We start from the raw sequence: 18,027 nt of genomic DNA on the forward strand, positions 1-18,027 counted from the left end.
TAACCTACTGACCATCCCAGGTTAGCAACATAGTCCACTGCAGAATGTCCCATATCACCCTCACAATCATATGGCCGATTGGGAGCTGAGGTTCCTTACTGCTGCCCAACATTACAGAAGACTATTGTACTATACCGCATATTGCCAGCCCAGAAAAAGATCAAAATTCAGAATTCTAAGTATGGTTTCTACTGAATGCAGAGCCTTTGTTTGTACCATCACAATATATATATATATATATATATGAAGTCAAACTATCCTTAAGTAAGAGACCATTTATATTTTGTTGAAGATTTTGACATTAGTAGGCATGAGGGATATTAGCCTGGATTTTCTTTTCCCAAAATGTCTTTGCTAGGTTTTGGTATCAGAGTAATCCTGGCATGATAAAAAGAGTTGTGAAATTTTCACTCCTCTTCTATTTTTTCAGTTTCAGATTGTTTTTTTCCCTTAAATGTTTGATAGAATTTGTGTGTGTGTGTGTGTGTGTGTGTGTGTGTATAATTTCGATCTGGAGTTTTCATTGCAGGAAGATCTTTAAGTTATGGTTAAAATTTACATTCTTAGCTGGGTGTGGAGGCACATCCCTGTAATTCCAGTTACTTGGGAGGCTGAGGCAGGAGGATCACAAGTTCAAATCGAGCCTCAGCAACTTAGTGAGGCCCTAAGCAACTTAGCGAGATCCTGTCTCTAAATAAAATTTTTAAAAGGGCTGGGGATGTGGCTCAGTGGTTAAGTGTCTCTGGGTTCAATAACTGGTACCAAAAAAAAATTCAGTAATGTGCTTCACAGTCCAATTAAGTGTCAGGAGTTTTCCTGAAGATGACCTCAAAGGCATATGGCATGTGTTAGTTTTACTAAAAGCCAGTGGTGCAACCACTCCACCTCTGATTGGCTACCATGTTGTCCTGTTGGAAAAGCATAAGAATATGAAAATAGTGACCAAAATTGAAAGAATGTAAGTAGGCATGGGTGCAGTAGCTCTGTCTCCAGAATTGGACGATGGTCTTTATGTAAAAAAATCTGGTAGATTCTGGCTCAGTATATCCATTTGTCTATTAGAAGCTGTGTGAGATCGAAGGGCATTAGTGGAAATAAGCAGATAAAAATCCGGTTAAAATTTTTTTGAACATTTAAAACATTTACTAAAATTTGCCATTTTAAAAAAATGTGAAATAGAGTAAAATCTCCCCACCCATCTTACCCTTGTATTCAGTTTTATCCACCCTTTCCACCAGAACCACAAATTCTTTGGGTATCTTTTAATTTCTTTATGAATATGAAAGTAATATTAATATATATTTATCTTTTCTCCTATGGAATATTAAGGAAGTATATTACACATCATGTTCTTTGGGCTTTTGTTTTGTTTTTAGTACCAGGGATTTAACCCAGGAATGTTTTTACCATTGACCACATCCCTTTCACTTTTTATATTTTATTTAAAGAGAGCGTCTCACTGTATTTCTTAGGGCCTTGCTAAGTTGCTGAGGCTGGCTTTGAACATGTGATCCTCTTGCCTCAGCCTCCCAAATCACTGGGATTACTGGCGCGTGTTGGGGTTTAAGTGTGCAGAGTTTAGCTCCCTCAGCCTGACACTTTGCAAAGAGCTGTGGCTGTGATTTAGGTCAGCTGAGGCAAACCTCAGCTAGGAGAAGGAAAAGTTCTCTTCCCCTTATCGCAAGCCACAAGTTCTGCATGGTTTGGCCTAGAGGAAGAAGCTTCCTGCATACTGGACCTGGGAACAGTACATTCGAGGATTAGATAATGTCTGCAAAGGACTTTGGGAGGGTACTTATCAATGAACAGGAACAATCTGAATTTAGCTCTGTGTACCTCCTGAGAATGATGTTTGGGCAATGTAGATGAAATGTTACTGAAGAATTGATTGCTTTGTTAGAAGAAGAATATAAAAGAAACTTGCAAATAAACCTCAGCATGCAGTTGCAATTGCTGCCTTGGCTCTGCATCCCCTGTGTCCCAGTGATTTTGCGACCCTTACCCGGTGATTTTGCGACCCTTACCCAGGGACCCAAATGCACTAGACGTTCACAGGCGCGTGCTACTATACCTGGCTATAATGTTCTATACTCTACATTTCTCCATTAAAATTATATTCTGGCTGCTTGCTTCAGCAGCACATATACTAAAATTTGAATGATACAAAGAAGATTAGTATGGCCCATTTGCAAGGATGACACGTAAATTCATGAAGTGTTCATATATATTCTGGAATCTTGTCTAGTTGTATATTTTCCCTTGTATGGATTACTGTGCATAATATTTTATATATCAATCCTCTATTGATGAACATTTATATTTAAAAATTCCTTTCCTTTTGAAATTAATGCTGTGATGAATAGACTTGTACATATATTATTTATCTGTAGGTTAAATTCCCATAGATGGGACTGCTATAACAAATAGTATTTGAATTTTTAAGTTGTTAGATATTGCTAAATTGTTCTCCAATAGCAAACCCAAATATTTCAAAGGTATTCATTTTGAAAGTCCTTTACAGTGTTCGACTTGCTATAAAGATTTTTCTACACTAGTTCAGAGGAAGGAGGAAGAGGTAACATTTTTGGAATCATTTTCATAAGCAAACTCAAAATTCTTTACTAAATGAAAGAAGGAAATAAAAGCAAATTGTTTTACTATGTATCATGTGTCATTCTTGATTATTTATATAGATAAATCCTCCCTACCATTCTGAACTTGGTTTTATTGTTCTTACTCAAAAGTGCAATGAAAAGTCTCAGAAAGTTTAAATTAAATATTCTATCTAAGGTTTTGCTAAAGTTTGCTCCACAGAATCCAAAAGCTTTTTTTTTTCCCTTTCTTGAGGGGAGAGACATGTCTCTAGCTGCAGAGATGCTATCATCATCATCAGACTCATATGAGCAGTGATAGTCAATACATCTTGTCTCTGATTCTTGTGTTAGGATGAAGAGCCAGGATGATATATGTTGACCATCACGTTCTGATTCACCCAGAACTTAGCTAACATGTGAGACTCATTTTCAGAAGATGAAATCAAGTTAAATTCTCTGGAATAGAGATTTTTCATAGTCCTGTAGAATATCTTATCTAATAATAGCATTTTCTGTTATACAATATAAGATAAGGCAATCAGATCATTTGCTTGAGGATATAAATTAATTGCTGGCAGAAGTTAGTCAAAAGAAAGAATATATGTTTTGACTGGACTCCAGTGATCAGAAAGACTTAATTCAAGCAAACTATTGCTTTCTAGATAACCCAAGGCAAGGAATAACCAGCCCTATTTCAGCCCTCCATCTGCAAAATGGAGATGTTCTTTTAGAGACAACATTGATCACTAACAGTATACTTGGCATAAAATTAGTTATGATTTCTGATGCTGTATGAATTATGTATTTGGTTAAAAAAATATTAACTTTGTAGCCAAATAGACCTGACTTGAAACTCATTTCTTTGTATTGAGTATGTGACCTCGGGAACTTCAATTTTTTTTTTAAGTCTTGCTTTTACCTGAAAAAGTAAGGATTTCAGTGATAACCACCTAATAGATTTATAGTGAAAATTAAATAAATTCACATGAATAAAATGCTTAGCACTGAGCCTGGGAACATAGTATGTACTCATTAAATAGTAGTTGCTAGTCATGGTAGGACTCTATTCCTATCTAAAGATCTCTATAGTAGTAGCTATTGGGGCTGATTTCTGTGCTGTGAGAAACAACTTTGTATGTTTAATATGGCTTCATGCTCAGTTAAATCAAAACGGAGGTAAAGCTCCACCTGACCTAGTCAGTGATTAGCTTTTGCCTTTTCATGTGTGAAATTTTATTATCTTTATCATTGTCTTAGCTTGTGTTACCTACACATCATAAAATTATACCAACTTTTTAATAACTTGTCACAAACATTTATCTTTTTGACCTTCAGTTGAATTGTAGTAGGATTGCCTGCTGTTGAATACATCTATCTATCTCATGTAATGTGAATTTGCCAGTGTTCAAGTTTAATATTTACACCACGGCCACTTAGGTATCATGAGCTTTGATTCATTCTTGCCACTAGATGGCACTATAATAGAACACATTTGTATAGTTATCCTTTCTTGTCTAGGAAGACATGCCACAGAAAAAGGAGCTGAGGAATGGCCCATGTGAAACTGAAGAAGAGAGGGCTTTGTAATAGGGATATTTTTTAAATGGGGGAATTTAGTGTTGGAGTTATATATGGAATTTGAATAGTTTGCTATAGGAGTTTGCTACAGGAAAACTGTGTTGGGGAGTATGTAAAGAAGAAATTGTATTGTAGTGGGAGTCTGAAGAATTTGGGATCTACCTGTGATGTTGGATATATCTTTTAGATTACCTTAAGATAACTTTTGGGAGCTCTGTGTCTTTATTGGGAGAAGATGGCTATCTATCCATCTATTTCTCTATATATAATTATGTTTGGGTCCCTCCAAAAGTTGGTCTTGGAAGTAGTCATAAGAGAGGAGGAAGAATGAGATTGCAGAGCAACAAAGGAGAAACATAAGTCTGATATTTTAACTTGCTGTTGGCAATAAGCTTCAATTCTATTAGAACTTACTAAGTAGAACATAGATTGCCCCCTCTCCCAATCTTCAGCACAATGGCTGGGAGGCAGGAGTGCATATCAATTAGCTCTTGTCCATTGGTCAAGATGGGACTCTGTTCTTTCTCTTCATATAAGTATGGGTTAAGAGAATTTTTTCAAGCTTCCAAGACAGCCATGGGGCAGAAAGTAAAGATATTCAGTAGGGACTAGAGATGAGATCTTACCATCTGAAGCAAATCATAAATTACTATTCCAACCTGGTCAAAATCAAATGTAAGGCTAGGTGGATATGATTCAGAGCACCAGATGTGTCTGCTACAGCTACCTAATAAATCATGTACTCAGTAAATTCTTCCAGTTGAAATAAACAAAAAATTCTAATGAACCATCTGCATCTCCAAATCCTTGGGAGCTACCTAATAGGTAGCCTAGCAAATGCTTAGTGAATAGAAATCTAAATGGCTATTACATGAAATTCAGAAGAAAATATCTTCCCCTTTATATCTTAATATAAAAGAGTTTCCAAATCCTTTAATTCTTATGTACTAGGGTATAGAAGCAGGAGGTAATTATTGCTGTAGGAAAAGGAGTTTGCTATAGGAAAACTATGTGTTGGGGAGTACATAAAGGAGAAATTGTATTGTAGTGGGAGTCTGAAGAATTTGGGATCTACCTGTAATTTTGGATATATCTTTTAGGTTACCTGAAGATAATTTTGGGAGCTCTGTTTCTTTATTGGGAGAAGATAGCTATATATCCATCTATTTCCATATATAATCTCTAATTTTCCTTAAAGTTTCTTCTAGCTCTAAGATATTATGAAAATTATATATGTAGAAGAATATTTGACTTTTTGTGAATGGCTTTTTGTACTCAAATGTATATTTACATTTGCATGCATGACATGATAAGTTGGTAGACATTGGTATTGATTTAAAGATGAGCAAATCTTGATTTTTTTAAAAATAGAAGTTTCTTTGGTTTCCAACAAATAGTATGTCATATATGCAAGTAAACAGAAGAAATATTAATATTAAGATATGCATATGTACTATAAATTAAATCTTTTTATTCTTCATATTGTTTAGTCAAGTGAAATTTTCATTCTGAAAAATGGAGTAATTAGGCAGGCAAGGATTTTACAGAAAGCAGAGATCTAGAATTTGCAGCAATATCACTATGATGAAGAGATCAAATTTGAACTTCAGGGCTAGTGAAGGAGAAAGAACTTACAGGAAGTCAAGATCCTGAAGAAGAGTGCTCTTAAAATTCCTTACAAAATTTCTCTTCAAGGCATTAGCTAATTTCTGAACTATGCATGAATGGAGTAAAAGGCTAAGAAATCCAGAAAAAAATTAAAATGTTAAGAGGCTAAAAAGTTTATCAGAGCTTTGGAAGTCTGGGGAAGAAACAAACAAAAATATAATTTAGAACCTGCCAAAAGTAAAATTTCCAGGCTTTTAGATGAGACTTCTAAAGTGTTATGGCTGATGCTAGGGATAAATCAGTAATAGATAAGCTTTCACAAATTCTTACTAATATGCTTCCATTGTTGGGTGTGATGGTTCATGCCTGTAATCCTAGAGGTTTGGTACGTTAAGGCAAGAGGATCCTTAGTCAGCCTCAAAATAGTGAGGCACTAAGCAACTCAGGGAAACTCTGACTCTAAGTAAAATACAAAAAAAGTAGGGCTAGGAATGTGGTTTAGTAATTGAGTACCCCTGAGTTCAATCACTGTACCCTCCCCATAAAAGACTTCCATTATATTAATCCCTGATTCTATCAGGGTTTCCTGTTTCTCAGGAAGAGAAGAGTAACATCTTCTCTGAAAAAATATAAGATCATCTAGAATCTCTGCCACCTCTCATGTGTAATGTCAGTGCTCAATCTAAAAGACAATGGGTGCCAGAAAACAAGACCAAATGACAAAGCTAACAGGATAAATACAAAACAAAACAAAATAGCAATAGAAATAGCTGGTATAGATTTGGGGGTTAACAGAAATATAATCTTTAAAATAATCAGTAAGTTTAAGAAAGTAGATTCAAAACAAAAGAATGTCATCCAAACATTAAAATGTACAAAAACACCATTAAATGGAAATTTTATAGTAGAAAAAAACAAGAAGTCAAAATATAACTGCAGATGAGAAAACAGAATAGAATTAGGGAGCTGAAAATAGAGAATTGAGAAACTGGAAGTTGGTAAGTAGCAAATATTATACTTCAAGTTCAAAGAAGAAAAATGAATGAAAAAATATAGATAATAGCATATAGAACTTGATAAAAACGTAGTAAGAGTAATCAATGTTTAGTTGAAGTTCTAGAAGAAGAGGAGAGAGGAAATAAAACAGGAGAAATAGTTGAAGATATACTGGAAAAATATTTTTTGAAACTGATCAAGGATATCAGACTCAAGAGTCATAAAGCTCTATAATCCCTGAACAGGTTAAAAATAAAATATTCTAAATATAAAATAAAGGGCTGGGGTTGTGGCTCAGTTTTAGAGTGATTGCTTAGCATCTGTGAGGCACTAGGTCCAATCCTCGGTACCTCATAAAAATAAATGAATAAAATAAAGGTCCATCAACAATAACAAAAAAAAAATAATATATAAAATAAAATAAAGCCAAGTCCAGATACAAATAAGAAGAAAAATAAACAAATCCATAATCTTTATAGTGAGAGTTCTTTTTTTTAAATTTCATTTTATGATACTGTTAGGGAAGGAGTCTAAGGCCTCACACGTGCTAGGCAAGCACTGTGCCACTGAGCTATGTCCCCAGCTCCATAGTGAGAGATTTTTTAACATATCTTTCTTGTCAAAAATTCAGTAAAGTGGGGTTGTGGCTCAACGGTAGAATGCTCACCTAGCACGTTTGAGGCCCTGGGTTTTATCCTCAGCACCACATAAAAATAAACAAATAAAATAAAGGTTAGAAAACCTCAGTAAAGCATATAATATTTGAGAAATACAGTGAGCAAATGTGTGTATGTGTGGGGTTATATAATATTGAACAAAAAAAATGCCAAGCATTCCACATTCTTTTTTATGGACACATTGAACATTTATAAAAATAAAAACTATATGCTGGGTCATCAAGCAAGTGTTGACAAATGTCAAAGCATTAAAATCATATGGAGTATATTCTTTGATGATACGGAAGATAAATAGTACATGTATGTGAACAATATGAGGTTCATATCTTGAGTTCATTAAAACCGTAGATCAAAAAGTAATGATGTCCAGTTTTCACTGGATTTAATGACTTACTTCCATGAAATAGTGTATGGAAAGTGAAATATAATGACTTACCAGAGGAGCAGGAGCCTGATTAAACATCACCTTACCCAAGAACTTAACATCATCAGGATGAGTTATATGGCTATTCAGTAACCCTGATGGGATAAGATGAAAAGGGCCCTCAGGCTGTGTGTGGTGTTCTTTACAAAGTATGTAATTCCCATCTAATCACATATTCCCATCAAATTCAAATTGAGGGGCTATGTTAGTCAGCTTTACATAGCTGTGACCAAAATACTCAAGACCAAGTAAGAGGAGTCAAAGTGTATTTGAGGCTCACAGTTTCAGATGTTCAGGCCAAGGTCAGCGGGCTCTATTGCTCTGGACCTGAAGTGAGGCAGAATAGAGGGGCAAAGGAAAGCTCCTGAACTCATGGCTGCCAGGAAGGACAAGGGTGGTAAAAGAAACAACCCACAAGTAAGTCACCAGAGAAATATAACCTGAAAGGCATGTTAACCCCATCACCTACTTCCTATAGCCTACAGTTACCACCCAGTTAGTCCATTAGAATCATTAATCCATCAAATTAATTAATCCAGTAATTAGTTTACAGCCCCCATAATCCAATCACTTCACCTCTGAACATTCCTACTCTGACAAGAATTTCAGGGTCTACCTCATATCTAAACCATAATAGGGACATTCTATAAATTCTATCAGGGATATTCTATCTTGCTAATGTGAATACATTTTTAAATTATCAGGGTCACAAAAAACAAGGAAAAAAACTTAGAAGTTGTTCTGGACCAGAGGAGACTAAGAAAGAATATTGACTAAATGCAATGCAATATTCTAATTTGAATTACAAAGTGAAGAAGAATATTGTAGTGGAAAAAATGAGAAAAATCCAAATCAATCCTGAAGTTTGGTTAGTAATGTATCAATGTAGGTTTCTAATTTTTAACAAAGGTGCCATAATATAAAACATTAAATAGAAGTGCATGAGGGGTATACAGGAATGCCCTGTATATCTGTAAGTCTAAAATATTCCCCTAAAACATTTATTAAAAATAAAAATGAAAGAAAGATAGGTAGCTCAAATAAGAAATGGGAAAAAATACTTGAGAGGAACATTTAAAAAAAAAGATATTTAAATGCACAGTATAGACAAGAAAATAAGTCTAACTTTATTGACTATGAGAAAAATGTAAACTAAAATTAACTAAAACACATCATCACTGTAGATGCTCCATCATAGCTAAAATGGAAAAGATAGAGAATACCAAGATTGCTAATCTGACGATGTTGGAAGATCTAAACCCATACACTGCTGGTGGAAGTATAAATTGATAAAATTATTGCATTAAAATTTAGGGGTTAGCTAGGTGCATGCCTGACATCCCATCAGCTCAGGAGGCTGAGTCAGGAGGATCAAAGTTCAAGAGCAGTTTCAGCAACTTAGTGAGGCCCTAAGCAATTTAGTGAAACTCTGTCTCTAGAAAAAATAAGTAAATAAAAGGGACAGGTGTGGTGGCACAGCCTGTCATCCCAGCAGCTCAGGAGGCTAAGTAAGGAGGATCATGAGTTCAAAGCCAACCTCAGCAAAAGCGAGGTACTAAGCAATGCAGTGACACTCTGTTTCTAAATAAAACTATAAAACTAGGGTTGGGGATGTGGCTTAGTGGTCGAGTACCCCTGAATTCAATCCTCAGCACCACTCCCAAAAAAGGAACAGGGATGTGGCTTCATGGTTTAACATCCCTGGGTTCAATAGCTGGTACAAAAAAAATAGAGGGTAGTGTTAACTAAAACTAGACACTTGACTAACCTACTACCCAGCAATTCTGCTGTAAGTACACATTTGCTACAAATCATGGACAAAATATTCAGTTACTTTATGTATCATATCCCTGAATGGAAACAACCCAAATGTCTATAGATAGATCCTTGTGACCCAGGCATATGATTGAATACTCTGTTGATTAAAAAAAAAGAAAAGAAACTATTCCTACAAACAATATGTATAGATGAATCTCAGACATAAAGACACAAAGATGAGAGGGAAATCTGGACAGAAAACAGCATATACTTTTATGGATTCATTTATTTGAAATTTGAAAGTGATGAAATTAATGGGTGTTGATAAGGTTGATGGGACTGGTAGTGACTGGGAGGGGCAAGAGGGGGCCAGCACTGACTCTGGTAGTGTTCTGTATGTCCAACTCCTCTGTGGGACAGGAGAACATTTGCCATGTCAGAATTCCCAGACTGGTGCCTGAAGACTGTGCACTTAACTGTGCGAACATCAGAGATTCATGAAAGAGTCAAAAGCACAGGTCTTCCAGAAACTTGGATTTTAATATCAAAACATGTTTCCATCCTGATTTATAATGCAAACTATAGTTAATTAGTATATGTGTATTCTTTAAAAATCAAATAGCTACATAGAATGTTATTATTAGAAAACATCTGCACAATACTTTGATAAGTAATTAATTTGTTCTCTGTGCTTTGGGATTTATTTTATTCACTGCATGAAGGGATCCAGCGAGACCAGTTACAATTATCGTACCAAGTACGACCAAATTAGGCAATAGACTCTCCTGATGTTCTAATATTTTGAAATGTAGAGAGGACTATTTGAATACCTAATAAGGCTTTTATGAAATTTGGGGACTTCATAAGCACAGCAGGTTAAGAATACACTTTTATAAAAAATATATTCTATGTTTTAAAAATTTGCAACAGCTATAAAAGATAGTTGGTATCCTCCCATTTCACAGATGGAGGAACTGAGATTGAAAGAGATTAAGTTGCCTTGTCTATTCATAGAAGGGCCATGATTCAAACTTAGATTTAGACTGACTAAAATCCATACTTGGATTCACAATTATGCACAGCAGTGTTTTTCTAAGTATGAGTCATGAGCCATATACATTAAAATCATGTCAGAGGTCTCTCAAGTGTAAATCTCCAGGAGGCCAGGGCAGGCAGAATATTTGGAATTAGAGCCTCATTTTTTTTTTTTTTTGTAAAAGGCCCTGAGGATTAAGAAGCACTGCTTTTTGCTCTAATGACTTTGAATAGGAAGGTGACATCTTATTCAAACCTAACCTTCTAAGTTTGGGGTTTACCAGTATTACACATAATAGAAGAGAGCCATGCTCCTTGAGTGTGTACATACAGTTTGTCTGGTACAATCTCTCTCTCCTTCCCTATTATTTCATAAAATTTTTAACTAGAAAGCCTATTTTTCTTGCCATAAAATTAGCATTTTAATTCTTTTGTCTTCAAGTTTGTCTTCTTTTTTTCTTTTTTCAGGCTTTATTTAATTATGGTGTATTATTGAAAATAGACTAGAATTATGTTAACCTGTGTAAATGTCTTAGAATGTCTAGGGCTAACTGGGTGGTAAACTCAAATTTTGAAAATGGGTGACTCCTTCTAAGTTAAAGGTGCTGTATTGTCTCTTTAAGTCTCTCTATAAAAGCAGTAAAATTTTTAAAGGGTAAATAAATTATTTTTTAAGCATTGTCTCTATTTAATACGAATATGTCCCAGGGAATTTACTGTTCTCCAGACTGTCAGACTTGTCCCTATTGTGTGTTACTGGGACATGGTTAAGATAAATCTTTTATAAAACTGTTTTTGAGATGACCATCTATTTTAAGGTTTAGATAAGTAATATATATTTGACATAAATTTTGAAAGATACACTATATGAGTTTGCATTTTTTGAAAGTCTCTTTTAATTTCTTTTGGTCTATATTAAGTTTGAGATGTTTCCTTCAATTTTAGTTTCCAGTAGGCAAATTTTAAAGGTCCTCTTTATTAATAGTAATTGATGCTAGTTATGAAGATGAGACATCTTTTATTAATTACTATAAATTTTTTGTATATAGGATAGATGATTTATTTTAATATTATATGTAATTTGACACTTTAAAAGGAACCCTCGATCTCTTTTTGAGAGAAGGTTTCAAAATATCTTTATCTCTTAGAATATCATCCTTTGAATAGGTGCCTCTTGATTGTCTTCTAGAAAATATGATTCAGGTAACTTTCAGTGTAGAAAGTAGTATATACATATTACCATATTTTTATGGATAATAGGTCCTGTCAGAGAACTTATGTAATGCTAATGAATTTCCAAAAAAAATTGTAATTTTTGTTGATTATAACTAACATGGGACTTTAATTTGGAAAGCATCAGTCCTAATAAAATGTTCTCCCATATCTTACAATATCCAACAAACAGAGGTAATACACAAGAATCAGCAGTGACTTTGAATTAATCAAATTAGTCTTCAAGGAGAATTGTCAAAATTGTAATCTAAGTCAGTCATTTACTATATTTAGGGTTTAATCAAAACATGATTTTTATTAAAATTAACCCATCTTAAACAGTAAGAATCATTAGGCAATAAAGTCATTCCTTAAAGAAAATAAGCTTAACATTTTAATAGGTCTTTATTATGTCAAAATATGTTAAAAATCTTAGCTTATATCAGCATAATAAAATCAGGGAAATAAACTGAAATGTCCTTGAATTACTCAGTTTATATTTTTATAATTGGGCCAGTTATCTGTTTCTCAATTGTTTTAACTTTCTACATAATCTGCAGAGATAATGATATAGATTTTTCTAATTAGGAAAATAATTTTATTATTAAAATTTAGAATATAAAGCTCTTGTTTTAATCAAAGATGATTTATTTCTTCTCTGTGGAAGTATCTTCTTTTCCCTTTAGAATTCTTACTGGTTATATTATGGAGTAATTTTTGAAAATCTTAGAATATAAACAAATTATTGTACATTGATAAAGAGAAATAAAATACAGTTAAATTTTAATTAAAATACAGTTAAAGCCCTTAGATATTTTTGTAGGAATAATTACATTTGTTTTTCAACTTATAAAATTTGTTGAATGATTTGAAAATTAAAAGTCACTTGATTATCTCTTGAAAGTAAGTTTATAGTAAAATAAATTTATCTTAAATATTTCTAATTATAGATAGAGAACATCAGATATATATATATATATATATATATATATATATATTTACTGTTGAAGAAAAATGATTAGATGAATATATATTAACTGAATAATTAGACATGAATGCAAATTATTTTCTGGATTAGCAACTATTTGTTATCCAATACCTAGAATAATACATATTGAGAATAAGTGCATAATTTATAATTGTATTAACTTTTTTTAACAACGTGTTTCTTAAGACATTTGAGTCCATTACAATTTTCTTTGGATTAGTAGTGCACTTTTTTATATTTGTGAGGTCACATAATAAGATCTTTGTGCATACATATACTTATTTTTCTAATTATATAGTCAGTGATGAAAATAGCATTTTTTTGCTCATCACAGGGCATGGCTGGCTTTATTTTTTGTGGTGAACAAATGCTTTCTTTTAACCTTCAAAATTGAAAGTAAAATACAAAGAAACATATGTTTGATGCCTCTCATCAATAAAAAAATTATTTAGTAACAACCATATAGAGGAAAATTAAAGATCCTAAAGGAAACTGTTGAGGGATAAAAAACAATCAAGTTGTTTAGTCTTGAGAGCAAGTCAGGCTTAGGGCTGCAATGTAGAAATCTGTGTAATTAAATTTTGCCTAAAAATTACATTTTGTTAGCATTTACAGGTGGGAATTCATAAAAATGTAGGCTCTATGTAGTTTCAGTAGCAGGTCTGTGTGAAACTGAAAGTACAGGTTAGTGACTGGAGGCAAAATCAGATGTCCTGGTTGAATGACAGGAGAAAGACCAATGGGTAGCACCCAAAAATGGGAAAGGAGGAACCAGGAAGACTAATTGGCTAGCCATGCTTCTTGCTGTTACTGTGGTGATGGAAACAGCTTGGAGCTTTCTGGGGAAAAGGCTTCAAGAGCAGGTTTCATTCCATTTGATTTGTTTGTATTTATCTGACTAGTGTGCAATGACTTGCTTTGTCTTAACCACCTGTTCTTGCAGTGTGTGTTGTCTTTTTCTTTGTATTTTTGCTTGCAGCACATGGGCACTTTAAAGCGAGTTTTAATGGCAGATGCCAGTGTTACTATCAGATCTTAGGGCAGTTTGCATTTGGCATCCAGGCCAGGTTGTTTAATGGTTAAAAGCATTGCTGGTTGTGGGTCTAGTTACAGACCCCATAGGAAAAGCAGCTAAACTCTTTTGTCCACAGAGGCTGGGTTACAGCCATTCTGATAGGGAAGGACAAGAATGTGGTAAAAAGGTTTAATATAAATTGTTAGAGAACCTTTGTAAAACAACAAAATAACTAAAAATTAAAAAATAAGTTCCCTCTCAAGAAGTAGAAATTCTTTCTTATGAAGTCTCATCATAAATAATCATAATCATAATCATAATCATAATTCTTTTTTCTCTTACACTTTACAAGCATGTATTTCTAACATATAAAACCCTAAAATCTTTACCTATTGTTTTTTAAATGTAAAGATTCACAAAAACAATCCAAAAAGTCCATAAAAATGATTTTCTCATTGGAGAGGACTGAAATTAACAACATATTCTATTAATAATATTAATAATACTTTAAAATTTTAAGGTCTCTAACATTGCAATTTTTTTTATCTTTCTAAAAATAAAATATTGCCAGATATTTTTTAAAAAGTTCAACATCACAGATTTTCTTCTAATTTCTTACTTTCTACAATATTGTACAAAATACTCTGAAACCTTAAGTGCACTTAACTTATGAAAAGATTCCAAATTCATTAAATTTCTTGAATGTACCCTGGAGACCCAGTATGGGCCACCAATTGTCAGGTCTAAGGACTAAATGCTCAAGGTGACTCTAGGTGAACTGGGCTGCATGAAATAACCACACAGAGACAAAGAAATACATTTTTCTTTGCATCCTGTGATGGCTTCTCTGACCTATGGGGGTCCATGGATAGAGAGAGGAGTATGTGCTTAGTCCTTTTATTGGGAAGAAGTCATTCAAATGAGGGAATGGGTAGGGTTACAAAGGAATAGGTGAGTGTACCTCAATACCCTTGGTTATGACTACACCTGAACACTAGCCTTGCTATCAGAGCTGGGAGAATGTCCAAGTCAATAAGAAATGTATTGACTGGTCAGAGCCTTGTGCTTCAGTAATTGAAGGTGTGGTCATTAAGATAATTTCTTCAGAGTAGAATGCTTGTTTCACATGTGTGGTGCACTAGGTTCAATCCTCAGCACCACATAAACAAAATAAAAAAGGTAGTGCATCCATTTACAAATAAAAATATTTTAAAAATAATTTTCTTCTAGCTACCTAATAAGATTTGATGGGTATTCAGCAGGATAATTTGTGTAAGTAACAGTGCTGGAACACATTAAATAGAGTTTTGTCTGATGTTATAAACAGAGCTGTTAATGAAAAGAGTAATTGATATTTGGCATTGGGGCAGCCCCACATTTTTTTTCTCCATTTTTTAAATAACATAACCCTTCCACCTGTGGGAGATAAATTTTTGGACTTTAGTAGTAACTGACACTATCAACCAGAAGCATGGATCAGGGCCTGTGAATCAATTCTGTCCCAATAGGTGGACACACCCATGGCTAGTTTTGAGCTTCCCCTATATTAGTTAGCCAAAGTTAACAGCAATGACATTTCCTTTTACAGAGACTAAAGTGAGAAGGAGAGAGTACTCTTGGACTGAAATCAAAGGTTCTCACATCACCTGGTCTTGGCTAAGCTACAATCTACAGAAGCTACAGAAATTACCTTCAAGGAAGCCATGGCCTGTGTAGCTTTTGTGATAGAATTGAGTACAATAAAAAGAACAAATCTGAAAAGTCACGCTTTACTTGAATGAGAAAAGTGAAGAAATGGACTAAAATGGTAGAATAACGAAGGACCCACAGTTATTAAGGTAAATTACAATCACCTCAGTGCAGAGAAACATGGCTCCCTCATAGGAAGGAGGTCTCTTTACCCTGTCTTCATGCCAGAATATCAAAATACCATTGGTCATGAATTCCTTCCTTTTTTCTTAATTTTCTTTCCTCTTATCTGTTTTTCTCCTACCTATTAACTCTTTTTATTTCATTCTAGAAGTAGCTGTCCCAATCCAGTCTCCATGTTTTCTTCTCACAACCAAAGCATTTAGAATTTAAATCTCACTGTGAGGTATATAAATTGATAATGGGTGTCTTACTCTGAGTTGTTTTTTAAAAAATTTTATTTATTTATTTATTTATTTTAGGAGACACATGTGATGACTTCAATTGGTTTGTTATGATTAGTACCCACATTAAAAACCTGGGGTCACTTACCTTGGAAAATGAGAAGTGCAATCAAAATTTTTATTCAGATGGTGCTTGTTTATAACAGAAAGAAAAAAAAGTTTTCTCTTTTCCACTAGGGACTCCCTCTCTGTCTACAGTAAGACAGGTATTCTCAAACTAAGATTTCCAATCTACTGAGATGAGCTAAAGCTATTGGTCCCATGTAACCTCATCCCGAAAGCCTCAGCTACAAATCTGGACAGAGGGGAAACAGAGAAGGCTCCTGGGTAGATGCTAGAGGAAGACATTTTCAAGTCTATTACTACATCTTATCCAGAACACAGGTATTTATTCCCAACATGCTACAAAATTTATTTGAATTAAAACTTATTCCATGTTTTATAGAATTACTTTTGTTATTACTATAATGTATAACATGAAAAAATTATATTATATAATTAAATTATCTTACAGAATTGTTTTATCATAATGACTCACAAGTAATAGAAATTCAAATGGCCAGTATATCTAGACTTATATAATTATCTATAACTTGAGATGTTCTGGGCTCAGGTTGTATCTCAGTGGCAGAGTGCTTGCCTAGCACCTGTGAGGCACTGGGTTTGATCCTCAGCACCACATAAAAATAAATAAATAAAATAAAGGCATTCTGTCCATCAAAAAGATGTTCAAAGTACTTATTCATATTGAAATGGTGAATTCAATAACAAAACATATGAGAGCAGATTCAGAAAATAGTCTTATTTTATAAACTGAATTGTACAGAAACTCTGTGTAGAAAAATGGTGTGGTCCATATGAAGTGTGCTGTGTGTAGAAAAGAAAATTACATGCATGCAGGGCACCACTGAAGTTTCAATGCACTAGCAGCATGTTGGACCATCAGATCAAGATAAAATCCAGCATGTAGTATGTTTTAGCAAATCAAATGCTTCTGTTGTTTTGTTATGAAGTGTTGATATGTGACCTCAGGCTTTATACATGCTGGGCTATACCCCCTTCTCCTGAAAAAATATAGTTTTATTGGAATTCCAACAGGCATTAAAATATTATATTTTGCAGATTTTAGGCTATGACTGCATCGAACTTCTGATCCACACAGCCTAAAATCTTTATGATGTGGTCCTCTGAAGAAATATTTTGGAAAATCCACTGATATAATTTTAATACCACCAAATATATTGACAAGTTTTTGGAATATAGATCCCGATGTGCAATCCCCAGCAGCATTCTAGTTAAATTGGGAGTCAAATATTTCAGCATTTATCTGCTGGTAATAAAAATCTAAATCTAATTATGAGTAAAATTGAGGTAACCAGGTAGAGTGTTAGTGTAGCAGGAAGCTTCTTTCTGCATCTTGGCAAGTTTTTAGAAATATTAGAATAAAATAAATTTAAGATGTGTTATCACACTCAGTGTTTTATTTTATTTTATTTTTATTTTATTAGTTAATTTAATCATTTCAACAAAATCTAGAATTGAGCAGAATTCATTCCCATGTACCTAAGAAACTTGCCATTTGCAAGCCCAAGTGTATTGCCAGAATTGGAGCTACATTTCCAGAGTTTTCTGGAGTTTTAGCTCAGTAGATCATATAGGTAGTATGCACAAGGATACCCAGCACCAGGGTAAAAAGAGAAATTCAGCCCTGTCTTAGACCAGCTGAAAGAGTACTGATAATTCACTAATGTTCCTTGCTGGTAAATTATGGGTCACTGCGGGTGGCCACTGAGGCCTATATGAAAATAGACAAAAAAGTTGAAGTTTCTTGTATCTCTTTTTTTTTTCTTTTAGTTGTAGAACTTCGTTTTCTTTATGTTGCTGAGGATTAAACCCAGTGTTTCACACGAGTGCTCTACACCACTTTCTTACAAAAGCACTCTACCACTGAGCCACAACCCTAGCTCGCCTTGTACATTTTAAAGACCT

General features: G+C 33.9%; 1 long non-coding RNA gene and 1 other non-coding gene across 2 annotated transcripts in view; one reads left to right on the forward strand and one right to left on the reverse strand.

Moving 5' to 3' along the window:
* The window catches only part of LOC144371512 (uncharacterized), an 81,743-nt gene that overhangs the window by 17,703 nt on the left and 46,013 nt on the right, over positions 1 to 18,027 (reverse strand). The gene's annotated exons all lie outside the window — the stretch shown is intronic.
* LOC144371547 (U6 spliceosomal RNA) lies at positions 2,127 to 2,229 on the forward strand. Its single transcript, XR_013431502.1, has one exon. It is a non-coding gene; the product is annotated as a U6 spliceosomal RNA (small nuclear RNA).

Source organism: Ictidomys tridecemlineatus, chromosome 16, assembly GCF_052094955.1.
Source record: "Ictidomys tridecemlineatus isolate mIctTri1 chromosome 16, mIctTri1.hap1, whole genome shotgun sequence".
NCBI lineage: Eukaryota > Metazoa > Chordata > Mammalia > Rodentia > Sciuridae > Ictidomys > Ictidomys tridecemlineatus.